Here is a 12,246-nt window from a genome sequence, read left to right on the forward strand (position 1 = left end):
AATCACTCTAAGTGAACAAATTTATTATCAGAAAACAGAATTCTTCAAAATTACGGTTAAAAAACTGGTATTGTGTGGTACACACCACTGGTATTCTGTAGCGATTTTAATATTTACCTTTCACTAAAGTTTGCAATATTTTCACACATTCAACAGCATTACCACACAACATGAAACACCAAATCCCAGTGCAATTTGATAAACTGTTGCTTACTAATTGCATGTTTTCTGCACTGGTATTCTGTGGTACATCAGGATTTTCTTTCCAAGAATTTTCAATTAAAAAAATTAGCAAATCTATTAAATCTAGCGCCAAAATCCCCAAAGAAAAAAAAATAAAGTAAAAAATAGTTCGAACCGGATTGGCAGCCAGGAGTGAATCAGAGACTGTGATGCTGACTGTTGGCTAAAATTTGATTATGACATTGGTCACTTCATTGGATTATTTTGTAAGTGTTGTGTGCTTTCTCAAACAAAAGAAGCCAATTACCATACGGGAACAGCGCTTGGAAAGTTAGTTACAAAACCATTATGTTGCTACAACAGACTGACTGGACCAACTGGAGATTTGAACATGCATCTCAACACTGAGTATCACAAAAGTGCAGCAGTTCGATGTCAAGAATTTTTAAGAAACTTCAAGAAGAATACTAACGTTTAACACATCTGGTAACATTCAAAATCAAATACTTGAATGCGTTGAAGCACAGTTACAACAAACAATTGTTTCTCAAGTAAAAGAGGCAGGTCTTTATGTGATAATGGCAGATGAAACAACTGACATATCTGCTAAAGAACAAGTCTCTCTTTGCTTCCGCTATTACAATCGCAATAAGAAAACAATTTGCAAAGACTTTGTTGGCTTCCTGGATGTTTTAGACAAAGAATATCATTCGAGTCTCCACTGCAATCCCAAAGCTGTTATTGACCAAGAAACCATTCCCATGACGATGAATGACTTTCTCCAGAGATGCAAAGAAGTGAATCAAAATGCATTTGAGATTCAAGAGCCAAAACTTACTGGGAAGGTGATTGGGGAAGCAATTGTAACAGAAATTGAAAAATGTAGCTTATCTCTCAACACTGCAGTTGCACAAAGCTATGACAGCGCAAGTGTCATGAGTTGGACAAATGTTGGAACATGCGCCTGTGTAAAGGAGCATTACAAGTACGTAGAATACTATCACTGCTATTCGCATTAACTTAATTTAACACTTGTGCACATGTCAAAGCTTCCCGTGGTTCGCAACATGATTAGCACTGTCAAGAAAATCACATTGTTTCTAAGTGCTAGCAATAAGAAGAAATTTACTTTAAAATGTGCTATTAACTTATCCAGTGTTATCCAGCGAAAACCTGTAGACATTGTGCAAGACAAGATGGGTTGAACGAGTCACTGCACTAGAAAATTTTGTATCAAATTACGTCCCAATTGTCCGGACACTGATGGCTATCAGCCGATTGGGAGATCCAGATGCCAAATCACAGGCGACTGTGTTAATCAAAGCAGTGACAAAGAGCACTTTTATAGTCACACTATTTTGTGTGGTTGTGGTTACCAATAATATAGATATATTATCCAAGTGTCTACAGCTCACTGTCTTTCATTGTACATATCAATAGAAAGACTGATGTCCTGTCACAGATTCTTTGCAAATATAAAAATCCTGCTTCTGATGTTACAAAAACCTTGAATGTTCATTTGTGGATGAGCAAGGTTTATATGATGAAAATGCTACAGAAACGAGATGGAGCACTTGATTTATTTGAAGGAGTCAGCTGACATCTCCCTCCCATACATATGTACGATCTTTCGTGAAGCAGACTTTTTGCCACCCAGGTTGACAATCTTGGCAAGTTCCCCGCAAGATCTTTGCAAGATCTTATCAAAATCATGCAAGATCCTGCAAAGATTTTGCCATGATCTTGCCGAAATCTTTCCACGATCTTGCAAAACATTTGCAAGATCCTGTAATATCTTCGCAAGATCTTGGTAAACCTTGGTAAGATCCTGCAAAACCTTTGCAAGATCCTGTAAAATCTTTGCAAGATCTTTCAAAACCCTTGGGACAAGATCTCGCAAAACCTTTGCAAGATCCTGTAATATCTTTGCAAGATTTTGGTAAACCTTGGTAAGATCCTGTAAAATCTTTGCAAGATCTTTCAAAACCTTGGCAAGATCATGCAAAACCTTTGCAAGATCCTGCAAAATCTTGCCAAGATCATGCAAACCCTTGGCATGATCCTGCAGAACCCTGGCAAGATCACGCAAAACCCTGGCAAGATCACACAAAACCTTGGCAAGTTTCTGCAAACCTTGGCAAGATCCTTCAAAACCCTGGCAAGAACCTGCAGAACCTTGGCAACATCCTGCAAAATGTTTAGATTCAGATTTCATTAGGGAAAAAGACATAGATATAATACTGTGTTGTGGTAAAAATAACTTTATTAACAACATATTGTATATTTAATAACATTAAATAATAATAGTAATGATAATATGGTATTGTTTTATGTTTATTTCCTATCATCAGTGGTTTCAGCACTACATATTTCCTCTTTTCCTTCTTTTTTAATAATTTTTCTTCATATATCTCTACAAGCATCCACAATGACCTGGTAGGACTTCTTCACCCTATCCTCACCATACTTGCTATTGAGAACATCTAAACGATAAATAAAATATTGTCTCATAAAGCATATTATGCAATATTTACCCTATCTCTGTTCTGCCCATGCAATTGGGTAAGTTTATTGGACATGCGATGATGATTAGAATAACAAATTGTCTTACTAAACAATTTAGTTACTCGTATAGCATCCAACGGTTCCTTGCTGGACTTAATGTGGCTCCCTACAGTTCTATGGCTGTATCGCAGTAATTTTGTCGCGCGCGAAATAGTACACGCAACATGCGTGGCTGATGTTCCACGTGTGGTGGGTTTTTTAAGATTGCATGAACAAATTCCGATAAACATTTGATAAACACGTGCGGGATGTCGACTGGTCGTTTTTCTCGTCTTTCCTTCGGTAAATTCTTTTCAAACTTTACACAGTTTTCTGTAATATTGAAATGCGTAAATGTGCACGTTTTAAGAAAATCGTATTTTGAGTATTTCAAATGATTTTTTGAGGATTTAAAAAAAAGTGCTGGTACAATTTTTTTTAAATGCTAACATTAGAAAGAATTATGGATAAGATTACTATGTGGAAAAAATTAGAAAGTTTTACTGAAGAAAATTTCAAAAAATTATCTCAGAATCTGCAAATTGGCCCTTTTTAAAATCGTTATGTTACCATGGCAATGAGGATATTTTATGAAATTTTATATATTTCGTAATTTGCGATATCATAGCAATTATGTGGCCAAGTTTCGTGATCATACTTTGTAAGTTGATAAAATGATGCTCTTTCGAACACAATTGCACATTACACAATCAAAACTGTAGGGAGCCACCTTAAACAGGATTCTATCCTGCAGCTCATTTTTTGTGAAAATATGGCTTAGATTTTTATTGCACACTTTGCCAGCTCTTTTGGTGGTGCTTTAAGGTTCATTAAATTTGTAACGTTGTGCCACTAGAAGAAATGAACATTAAAATTATAATTTTGATACATGGCTATAAGCATAATGGAGCATTTTTAGAATTATTTACCTTCTGCCTTATTTTGGTTTCAAATAACTTTATAGAGAATGATAAACATGAATATCAGATATTTGTACTTGCATTAATTTAATTGTCACAGTAATATGTATGTCTTTGGCACAATGTATGATGTATATAATATGGTAAAACTTACTATGGCATTGTCTTCGGTTTCCATTTTTGGCACTGTTCTTTCTGCAGAGACTGACGAATACTCCATCGCCACCCAGTCGTCCTAATAAATTGCAGTTATTGAAAAACTTAAAAGCACACATTTTACTGGACAAGCATGAAATAATCTCTACCTTAACATATTCAACCCCTACATATTTTGGCATAATAATGAATAATCTATCCTGCATAAGAAAAATTGCATTTATACCTGTATCAGAATGGCAGCTTTCATTAAATTTTTCTCGATCACAGTTTAACGTCTTCAATATCTTAAAAAAGTTATATATATATATTATATTGGTAGGTAGTTTCCTTGGTCATAAAAGTGCTCAACAAAAGGAGCTATATACAACGTTTAAGAAGGCTATTTACACATAAAAACTACAAATTTGTTCCGAAACCACTCCAAAGTGAGTGCTCTCTCATCAGGTCTAAAGTGTGCCAGCTAACTTCGGTCTTATATATACTCGTTCGCTACACGTTCTTTAACAAAAGCTTTCCTCCTAACTGCATTTGTTAGCAAGTTCATTTCTACTGTTTAATGTACCCATATGGGGTTTGCAAATTATAAAAAATTTCTCAGTGATGCATAAATTACATCGCTTGCTTACATTTGTATGCGGTTGTGCTCTGGCGATAATTTTCCATGACAACTTATAGCTGACGCCTTTGTCCTTTTGTTCCCAAATGTGTTTGCTCAGTTGCATCGCATTCATTTTGTTTTTGTCCCTAAACGATGCTAAGTGGTTGGCGTATCTGGTTTTAAACTTGTTCTGCGTCAATCCAATGTATGTTCTTTTCCTGTGTCCGTCTCCACTGTTGCTTGGTAAATTACATTTGTTGTTAAGCATTCTCCGTCCAGGGGACACGATGACCTATCCCTGCAATTACATGATTGATTTTCTTCCTTTTTCCCATTGGTCTTCCGTAATAACGCCTTGTTATGATTACTGATCTTAGTTTGTAAGTTGGGCATGCATGAGTAGCTTAGTTTTAAGGTATTCTTATTAAAAATTTGCTTCAGTGGGTGACCATTTGCAAATGTTCCTCTGACAATTGATAAAAACTTTTGTCCCACATTAGTTGCTATGTGCTTGCTGAAAGGTGGGTTATACCATGTTACATTACGAGCTCGATTCTTCGGTTTTGGCATTCCTTCTCCCAGATGTTTATCATACTTGAGGGTATAATTATATCCGATATAATTATAGGATATAATTATATGCAAGGCCTGTTGGTAAGTGTGTGCAACTGCGTCGAAAGACTTTTGGCATGATGATGTCTCATTAAGGCGTTGGTTGATTGCTATCGGGATATTCTTTAGGATTACAGGTGGGTGGTTGCTTTCGCGATGGACATAAAGCGGTATGTTGTTTGGCTTCACATATGGCGTGTATGATCCGTTGGCGAGGGTTCAATGTCACGTCAAGGAAATTAACGATTTTTTTGTTTGCTTCAATTGTGATCTGAAGTTGGTTATTTGCAAATACTTTACAAATTGCTTTCTTAATTTCCTCTATCTTTCTCGCTGTTGTGCGGAACGCGGCCAAACCATCGTCTCTGTACAAACCAATACTATCCCTGCGGATTGTTTTTGGGAGTTAACATAGCAGATACGTCCCAACTAACTTGCAAACCTCTGTGCCATCGTAGGATCCCATTGCCACATCAAATGAGTCCGCGGAGCCTTTTTTAGACCAAGCATCTTCATTATTAAACAATAGTGATTGCTTAGTGTGCATAATAATGCCTTTCTCGTCAGGTGTTAGCTGATCAGCTATGCCCAACTTGCATGCAAACAAACACAGAGTCGAAGTGCTCCCCTGTAGGAACACATTCATTACCCTAAAAGACCATAAGGATAATTTCCTACACAACCCATTTTGCCGTTTAATAAATCCCACAAAGTCAGAGCTGGGAAGAGTTAGTAAACACATATTGGACAGGATAAACCGTGCGGTGATTGAACAAACTGGAGTACAGCAGTGGAAGAGCACTAAAGCAACTTTGAACTGGTTTAACACTATCGCAAACAAAAGCCAGTATTCTTTCATCTCGTTTGATATCGTGAATTTTTATCCATCCATCACTTGTGAACTCCTTCGCAAAGCCCTTGACTTTGCTGCATCGTTTACCAACATAACACCTGACGAGAAAGGCATTATTATGCACACTAAGCAATCACTATTGTTTAATAATGAAGATGCTTGGTCTAAAAAAGGCTCCGCGGACTCATTTGATGTGGCAATGGGATCCTACGATGGCGCAGAGGTTTGCGAGTTAGTTGGGACGTATCTGCTATGTCAACTCCCAAAAACAATCCGCAGGGATAGTATTGGTTTGTACAGAGACAATGGTTTGGCTGCGTTCCGCACAACAGCGAGAAAGATAGAGGAAATTAAGAAAGCAATTTGTAAAGTATTTGCAAATAACCAACTTCAGATTACAATTGAAGCAAACAAAAAAATCGTTAATTTCCTTGACGTGACATTGAACCTCGCCAACGGATCATACACGCCATACGTGAAGCCAAACAACATACCGCTTTATGTCCATCGTGAAAGCAACCACCCACCTGCAATCCTAAAGAATATCCCGATAGCAATCAACCAACGCCTTAATGAGATGTCGTCACGTTTCAAAGTCGTTAAATATCTTGTCAGCAGCTGTAGTACCCGCTTTGTTCTTTGTAGGGTATGCTTGCACATATCTGGTGGTAAAATGGTCAACCACAACTAATATATATTCATAGCCCCCCGAGCTGCGTTCAAGGTGCACAAAGTCAATAGCAATGAGTTGAAAGGGAGAAGTGGTGGTAATTGGTTGAAGCGGTTCTCGAGTAGGAAGATTGGGTCGTTTTTGCTTTAAGCAGCAGCAGACGTGGGTGACAAAGTGTTCTGTCTTTTCTCATGTATGGCCAGTAAAATCGTTCTCTTGCGAGGGCTAAAACTCTCTCGGGTCCCAGATGGCCCATGTCCTAATGTAGTTCTTTGTACACACGTCTCCAGAGTTCCTGTGGAAGCCCCACTTGTGATCGATGGTACAGGATATTAGACTTGGGGTCGATTCGTAGTTTTAGTAAATTGAATAGGAACTTCCTCACCTCAGCAGTTTCGAGTCGTCGTTCTTTCAAGGGGGGGGTTTTCTGTGACTTGATAATATCTTTCATGCGCTTGATGTCTCTGTCCTGGGCTTGTGCAATGTCTACCGTTTTGATTTCGTTACAGCTAGCGTTGTGTGACAGAAACCAGTGGCGTTAAGTTTGGCAATAATCCAGTGGCGTTATGTTTGGCAGTTGTTAGAACGTAACTAAGGGGGTTATTGTCCGTGAAAACCGTAAACTCTGGTGCATAGTATAAGTAATCGTGGAACTGGTCAGTTATCGCCCACTTTAATGTGAGAAACTGCCCGGAGTGCAGGTGGTAGTTCTTTTCGGCGGGGGTTAATGTTCTTGAGGCATACGCAATTACTCGCATCATGTCACATTGTTTTTGATAAAGTACTGCACCTAATCCATCTTGAGAGGCATCTGTGTTAACAATAAACGGTTTATCCTATTGAGCATATGCCAGGATAGGAGATGATGTGATTCGTTCGATCTAGGTATTCAAAATATTAGCATGGTTTTGGTTCCATTGTATAGGTGAGTTAGAGGGTCGTTGGTTGTTGGAATTCTTGTCGGTGTTTCTTTTGTTGACATGCAAAATCGTCCATGTTTTCTTGTCCCAATTCAAGAAATCATATAGCCGTTTACCAATTTTGGAGAAATTTGCGATGGAACGCCTATATATGCCACGAAGACCCATTATTTTGCGCACTTCTCCAACGGTTTGGAGTTTAACTCCTTTCAATTTCGTCACAGCTTCGGTTGCTTTGGGATCCATTCGATACCCACTGGCTGATATAATTCGCCCAAGGAATGAGACTTCTTTCTTAAATAATTCACATTTTGCTGGTTTAAGCTTCACCCCATGCTCCTTCAATCTCTGAAGAACTTGCTGTAGGTGATGTAGGTGTTCACAGAAAGTCGTTGAGTAGACTATAACATCGTCCAAATACGGTATACATATGTTGTCCCTTAAGTCCCCGAGGCAGTTCTCCATGAATCTCTGGAAATTGGCTGGTGCGTTGGTTAATCCGATTGGTATCCTAATCCACTCGTATAAACCCCAGGGGGTTATAAAAGCTGTCAGGTGTTGGCTTTGCGAATCCACAAAACCCTGGTGATAAGCTTTCCCCTGGTCGAGTACGCTAAACCATAGATTTCCACCTAGGTTGTCCAATGTTTCTTGTATACGTGGTATTGGGTGACGATCCAGAACCGTTTTCTTGTTTAAACTTCTATAATCCACACATAGGCGCATTCCACCGTCCCGTTTCCGCACACATACTACACTACTCGAATATGGAGATGTTGACTTTCGGATGAAGTTCCTATTTAGCAGGTCCTTAATGTAAGCTTTTACTTCAGAATACAAGGGTCGTGGGATAGAAAGGTAGTTCTTCTGTACTGGTTCATTATCTGTCAGATTGATATTCATTTGTACTTGTTCAATGCACCCAATATCTTCATCGTCTTGCGCAAAAGCATCCGCTTCCTGACATAGCATTTCTTTTGCCAGCTGCTGTTGTTCTGTTGTTAACTCGCTTAAGTCTACTTCAGGGATCTTGTATGCGGTCTTTCCATGCGATAGTGAATTTTGTGAGGTTGGCACACCCATTTCTGGATGCTCAGCAGGACTGTCCTCATGATTTCCTGTCCCTCTATCTTTCAATTCAACTTCTACCGGGGTTACTGACCGTACTACCTGGAGACGACCAACAACTAAGCATTTGGGCAAAACCACATAGTGCTCGGTTGTATTTGAGACTGGAATATCTAGAATGTTGGATTTCCCGATTTTAATTGTTGTCAAACTTTCATGGATTGTCAACCCAGAAGGCCAATTTGCTTGCTCATCAGGCTCAAATAATACAGGGCTATTGCGTTGAGCTGAACCAGTATTAGCGCGAGAAGGGACATTCATTGATTGGCCTTTCGGAATAATAACGTCCTTTTTGGAGGTTCTCACGATGCAAAGACTTCCACTAGTGTCACTTTGAATAAAGTTAATGAGAGCGTGGGCATCCGTTTTCGCAAAACTTTTTGTTACAGCTGGTAACACCTGTTCGAGTTTGCTGTCCTTGACAAACAGTTCGATTACGTTATAACTGATGATAGCGATGCTAAGTTGTTCCCTTGTAACTAAAAATGGTACTGAAATTTCACTCATTGTTTTATCTAATAATCTAAAGTTTATCCCTACCCATCCATTGTAGGGAATCTGCGTCCCATTAGCTGCCTCTAGCTTTAAATCTGCTCCAGTATCTAGCAATTCACCAATGTCCTTAACCAGCAGGTTGGAAAACTTTTCACGCACAACTCGGTCTGATATTATCAAAACCTGGGCACCTGTATCCCAAAGTACATCGGTTTCTATACCATTAAGCTCACATCGAACATGACACTTTTCTCCCACTAGCTTCGCTACAGTACTTTGCCGGTTGGGGGTAAGGTGACTCATAAAAACATTTTCATTGGCTGAATCTCCTAGTCCACGCTCTGTGGGCGCTGAAACATTTTTAATCGCTATACAAAGTGTTTTGTGTTCACCCCAATGTTTCTTTTCGCAAATACATGAACAATATCGTACGAGTTTACACGTAGAACAAATGTTAAATTCACCAGACACTGTTTCTTCCTTCGAGCAGTTATTACAATGGTGGGACTTTGTTGCTTGTTTTGATGGGGCTACTACCTGTCTGTTGGGGGCAGCCCTTTCTGGTTTCCCTAGTTCTTATACTTCAATCTACAGTACCGTGCAATATGGTTTGAACCACCACAAATGAAGCAGTAATCACATGCATTCATCATACCCTAGCTGGTTCTTGAGCTTTGGAGACTGTTTCTCAAAGTGTCTTTATCTCAGTTTGCATAGTGGCCATATCTGACTGGACTGCTTTAAGAGCGTCTAACACTCTCCCTTCTTCCTTCTTTTTCCTAATGTTCCCTGTTGCCATTTCCAGAGAAGAGATATTTGCATGTTTTGCTTCGCTTGATACCCCAAACTCATTTATCCTCTCTGTTTCGGCTAACATCGCTTGGTTCATCGCTTCGATTAGATCTTTATCCATGATATTTGGGTCTTTAAGTGAGGGTCTCATTTTAGCCTGATTGTTTCATCAATCAACCCGGTTTCCAATGCATGGAGGAATAATCCTCGAACAGAACTTTCATCATATGTGATGTTACTACCCACCTCCTTGGATGCGAACATTATCTTCTGTCGAACAGTTAGTGCTCTAATAAGGAACAACTGAGGGTCCTCCTTTGGATTTTGCATGATGTTAGCAAGTATTTGATACAGCTCTGTGGCACTTTTTTCATGGTAGTGAAAGCGCAGGATTTTTCTTAACTTTGGCAAGGTAAGGCCTTGTATGCTCTCTAAGTAACTTCTTAGTTGCAAGCCAGGTTGTATCACTCGAACTACAGCATTGACTACTTCAGGTTCACTATACTGCGTTCTCAAACCACCTTCTATCTGCAAAATAAACGACTGATATCCTAATTTGTCCTTTTGTCCTGGATCTTCAACTGTCCCTTGAATCTTTAACTCTCGGCGTAATAGACTCTTTTAAATTTCTTCTACTGGTACTTTTACTACCTTCGGCTGTACTACATCAACCGTCTCTGCCTCCTTACTTGTCTTATTCTCTACTAACTTTGCTTTAACTTCATTCTTCTTACTCAACAGCTTTTCAATTTGTTGCTCCAAGTCAACAATTTATTTTCCTCCCTGAGAAGTCTCTTCATCCTCAGCTTGTTCAAGTGGGGTGGACCAAGAAAAAGTTTGATGCCATTTAGGTAGGCTATAACAGCTTCTTTATCTGATAACTTGCCCGCTTCCTCTTCAATAACTTTGCATATAGATTTTAGAATGACAAATCTCTTTTATCTTTGATACTGGTGCTGTCTAGCTTCATGTCGTTAGCTAATTTCAATAAATCGTCCAATTTCAACGTGAAAATCTCCGACTACAACTCAAATAATAACTCTTCCACCTCCGAGTCAGACATGTTGATTTATTTCTATAAAATATACGTATTTTTATCTTAGTATCGACAGTAAAACTCGTATAACAATTCAGTACCTTTCCATAAGAAATTCCAGCTTTAAAACCCAAAAATTCTCAGTAAAAATCCATACCTTGTGCATAAATGTACGAGTATTGAGTCTTCGTTTCACAAGTCAGCAATTTCAGACGACAATTCGTACTCTTTTTTGTCCAATTTCGCTGTAGATTTCCCGCCTGAGCCCCCAAATGTTACATGGTTCTTTTCCCACGAGGATAATTACAAGATTTCAGGTTTTGTTCCCTTTTATTTCCCAAGATTTACAGGTTAACAGCTTTTAAAACTACTAGTTTTTCTAAAATCAACTGTTTCACGTTCTTCATACATTTTTCGATGTCTGCGGTCTTAATTACTGTATGCTATAGCCAGTTCATGTAACATTATTAAACTGTTCATCTAACAAATACACCTCTAATATTATTCCCACATAACTGACATGGTTCATCATTTATGTCTGGAAAAGGGGAGAGAAGACTCAAAAAGTCTTTCCTTCATTGTCCATAACTTCCAGGAGAACAGATTCATGGTATTGCTTTACAACCATATCATGTTCACATTGTGATGATGAATATGGTATACATTTAACCAAGCCATCATGTTGCTTTGCAAGTACACTGATACTGGCAACGTCATGCATTGAAACCCAATTAAAAAAACTGTCATTCATCTGAATGGCAAATAGGTTTTATATAATTATATATAATTATAAAACTTTACTCTCAAGGAAGTTGCCTTTAATGGCTTTATAATATCATACCAATAATCCCCGAGCCGGTGCAAAGCACCAGGCGAGGGTACTAATTCCACCCAAAGATTTTAATTACGCCCGGAATGCAAATGCAAAATGAAAGTTGTCCGCCATTATGTCATGGACGTTGGGCGTTTTTGTAAGTTATCAGTAGCAAGCAAACGTTTATAAACATGCGATTGGCTAAATTAAAATCAGCATATCATCATATCATCATCAGCATAACTGATTATTTGAATTATAAAACTTTTTTTTAATAATATTTTTCATTTGGATGGTGTTAAAAATGTACAAAAAATTGACTCCTAAAATTTATTAAAATATAATGTAAAAGATGCCTTGAGATAGAAAAACTTTTACTCAAAATCTACGTAATCTGGTAAAAATCTACGATTTTTTGAAGCATTTTTGGAGTGTTTTTGAACAGGTAAATGTGTAGGTTTTGTATCTTAAAGCATGCAAGTATTTTCAAAGTTTAATATGTGGATTTATCAAATAATGTAT

Source organism: Dendronephthya gigantea, unplaced genomic scaffold (genome assembly GCF_004324835.1).
Source record: "Dendronephthya gigantea isolate DGI-Jeju-01 unplaced genomic scaffold, DenGig_1.0 000041F, whole genome shotgun sequence".
In the NCBI taxonomy this organism is placed as follows: domain Eukaryota; kingdom Metazoa; phylum Cnidaria; class Anthozoa; order Malacalcyonacea; family Nephtheidae; genus Dendronephthya; species Dendronephthya gigantea.